At 45.4% G+C, this 3,962-nt stretch overlaps 1 non-coding gene across 1 annotated transcript; it reads left to right on the forward strand.

Annotated features, from left to right (window-relative positions):
- Positions 1–2,726: 2,726 nt before the first annotated feature.
- Positions 2,727–2,995, forward strand: LOC147458258 (RNase MRP). The gene has a single exon (XR_015188295.1).
- Positions 2,996–3,962: the final 967 nt, after the last annotated feature.

Here is a 3,962-nt window from a genome sequence, read left to right on the forward strand (position 1 = left end):
TACTAGAGACAGTAATGTAAGCTCACATGACATTTATGGCACTTTGTTGCCTCTTTTCAGGTTGGAAGTTTGAATGTAAATTCCAATGAGGCAAATGTACAACCTATGGGGGTTTCCAAAAATATTACAGATCAGCATATTACTGATGCAGATGTACATGATGTACTTGATGAGGAAAGGGCTGAAAATGAGCAGGCTAGAGGTATTCCAAAATGGCTGGTGTATACATTGCGTGATAGTAAATTGGATGCACCTTTGTCTAGTCGTACTCGTTCAGGCTCTCACCATGCATCTTATGCATCAGATTGTTATGCTTTGGATGTGTCTAGCTTACATGATGTTGAGGACCCTCTCTCTTTTGATGAAGCACAAAATTCAAAAAATTGGATGGCTGCCATGCAATCAGAATATGATGCACTTAATAGAAAATGACACATGGACTTTATGTGATTTGCATCCTGGAAAAAAGGCAATTGGTATGAAATGGGTTTACAAGTTGAAATGCAAGCCGGACGAGGAGATCGATCACCATAAGGCTCGACTTGTTGCAAAGGGTTATGCACAGCAAAAAGGCATAGATGATGAAGAGACGTTTGCTCCCACTTATCCTATGACCACTATGCGTTTTCTATATGCATTGGTAGCTCATATTGGTTGGGATGTACATCAATCGGACATTGTTACGCTTTCTTGAATGGTGACATATTTGAGAAAGTTTATGTAACGCAGCCTTGCGGTTTTGTCAAGATAGGACAAGAGGACAAAGTGTGCAGATGTAAGAAGGCTTTGTATGGGTTGAAGCAATCTCCTCGTGCTTGGTTTAACAAACGAGGTTGACACTTGTCAAACGAGGCTTTTGTAACAGTTCCACAGAAAGCACATTGTATGTAAAGCGTGAGGGTGATGTACTTCTCACTGTGGTTCTTTATGTAGGTGATTTGCTGATCATTGGACCAAATGAGAGACATATTTTTGAATTTAAGGCTGATTTGAATGCTTCTTTCAAGATGAAAGATTTGGGGCTGTTGCGTCATTACTTAGGTATACAATTTAAGCAATGTGATGGTGGTATTGCCTTGTGTCAGAAAAGTTACATAGAGACATTGCTATGTAAGTTTGGACTTGGGGATTGTAAACCTATTGCCACTCCTAAGGAAACAAGTTTGAAATTGAGTCTTCATGATGCTGGTGATCCTGCAGATGTCACTCTTTACCAAACTGTTGTTGGATGCCTCATTTATGTATGTAACACGGGGCCAGATATTTAATTTGCAGTCTCATAGGTCAACAGATTTATGCATAGCCCAGGGTCTAAGAATTGGCAGGCTGTCAAGAGGATTTTTTCGCTACCTTAGTGGCACTTTACATCTTGGCTTGTTTTATCCAAAGGGGGGATCATTGCCGCCAGACTTATATGCTTTTTCGGACTTAGATTGGGCTGGTTGTTTTTACACGCGAGTGTCCACAAGTGGTTTTTGTTTTATGCTTGGCAGTTCATGTATATCATGGTTGAGCAAGAAGCAACCTACTGTGGCTACTTGGAGTTGTGAGGCCGGGCATAGGGCAGTCTTCACAGCTACGATTAAGTGTGTATGGCTCAGACGCCTTATGGATGATATGGGTGTTGGATAGGACACTGCCAACACTATCTACACTGACAGTCAAAGCGCATTGGCAGTTGCGAGGAACCCAGTTTTTCATGCTCGCACAAAGCACATTGAGGTGCATTACCACTATGTCAGGGAGAGGCTCTCAGCAGGAGAGATCAACTTGGCTTATGTGCAAACACAGGACAACCTTGCAGATATTTTCACAAAGGCATTGTCTCGTGAGAAGCTCGAAGCTTTCCGCAAAGCTTTGGGCTTACTCCCCTTTGTGGACTGATCATGTCCTCAAGGCATGGCACTTTCCTTTACTTATGTGCCAGCTCGCATTCACCGCATCACTCCAGAGGGGATTTGTTACCATATACATGTGGTAGTGATGTGTGTGAACACACTAGGACCGCCGGGGCACTTTTTTCCTCTTTAGGAGGTTTTTCCCCCCGTGCATTGTATATACGCCCATCACTCTAGGGCTATATATCTTTCCATTGCACACTAAGTAACACACTCTATATTGTGTGCCTTGAGCTTCGTTCGTCTTCTCCAAGCTGTGTGTGTTTTCTTGCAACCCTAATTCCAACATTTCCCCTCATAAAAGGGTGGACACTTTCTTCTCCAGAGCTCCTTGAATGAGAAGGTAACGACTGAGTGAGCACTGGCTTGTCTGTAGGCCTCCATGGACATCAATAGGGCTTAACTGAGCCTGAATACGATTGTTGTTTCCTTGAGCGATGGGTCTTGAGCCTTCCATTGCCGTAGAAGTACTCATGGAGGAAAGCACAGTCGTCCCATTCACTAGGGCTTCATGCAAAGACATGGCGACCTCCCCCCTTGGGGAGTCTAGAGTTTACTCAGAAGGAGAGAGTCGGGTAGAGAAGGGGAGTCGTAAAAGAGGGAGGGCCAGGAAATCATCACCTCGCAAGCAGTACAGACATGCAACGCCGATGAGCTTGGGGCTCTTTGTCACAGAGCCGAATTTTTGCCTCGCAACATTCGAATTTGGTGGCCTCGGCCTTGTCTAAAGCCTTTCTCTTCTATGCAATAAAACCACATACGAATGGGATAGCTGTGAGCACAGCACTATAACTACTTCTTCGTCGCGGGTCACAGCGTGTAAGTAGAGGGCGAGGAGGGTGGAGTGCTTCGGCGTCCCACGTGTGTGACAGCTGAGAGAAAGTCCCCGAGTCAAGGTGCCGCCTGTTGAGGCGAGGCCTCTTATCACAGAAATGTGAGCCTGAAAAGGGCAGATATCCTGCCAGCGGGCACATCGGGCTGAGACACATGTGTGGAACCCCGTGCCCTCTGGAGGAGCAGCTGACTACACCACAGTCATGCACTCCGCTTGGTCATCACTCGCCAAGCTACAGAACGGGGCTTACTCTCTCCTCGCCATTTTTGCCCATTTGCGTGGCCATAATACCCCAGCAACAGAACGGGGCTTACTCCCTCCCTTTTCGCAATGGACAGTGCAGGCGGTCCATGAAAGAGGGAAGAGGATACATAATGGTCACATGGGCATGCTGAGATCAAAAGAGGCAAGAGCATACACTATGAGCTTCAGAAACAGGGTTTACTTGACATTAACTGCTCAGATTTAGCCAGAGCTGGCTTGAGATGGGACGGGCGAAAAGGCTTTGGACTGCTTTGAACAAATGCGATGCGAAGGTATCCTTTGAAATGAAAGGATTAATGCGTCCTACAGAGGCTGCCTTCTTGCAATGTCATGTGTTAGAATGCTTTGGTTGCAGTTTATGACCAAGATGGGAAGGATAAACATGCTCATGAATATCACGATTAAATGCAGCGCTGTGGTATCCTGTCAAGTGAGGCTACCTATGCAGGCATCCCTCAAAGCCGGTGGCTGCTGAAGCATCGTATGGTGATGGGTAATGCTCTTCCAGACATGTATGCAAGTGTGGTGCTCTTTGCATGGTAAAAATTGTCCTAGAGAAATCCCGTCTTCTGCCATTGCTCTTTGCAGAGGCAATAGGCAATAGGCAATAGGTGTGCTTGATATTGCTCTTGACATGCATGCCAACTGCGATCCTCTAAACAGCAGCAGGAAACTTCCTTTTTTTGAATGCTTGGAAGTACAACTTCGACAGATACGAGTAATGCACATCTGCACACCATTCTTGGCGAGTTTGTTCACATCATTATGAAAATTTGGAGACAGCGATGGAGAGGCAGGGTTGCTCCATACAAGGAGCCTCAAGAGCTTTTAGAGGTGGCTCACATGCACATGTCCCAGCACGTTCTTGAAGAAATTGACAAAGAAACTCAAAATTGACCGCATACCTTATTAAGTATTGGTATTGCCTTGCCTTGTCAACTGCTTATAAAGTATTGGTATTGCCT

This window comes from Adiantum capillus-veneris, chromosome 5, assembly GCF_014529385.1.
Source record: "Adiantum capillus-veneris isolate H3 chromosome 5, ASM1452938v2, whole genome shotgun sequence".
NCBI classification, from domain to species: domain Eukaryota; kingdom Viridiplantae; phylum Streptophyta; class Polypodiopsida; order Polypodiales; family Pteridaceae; genus Adiantum; species Adiantum capillus-veneris.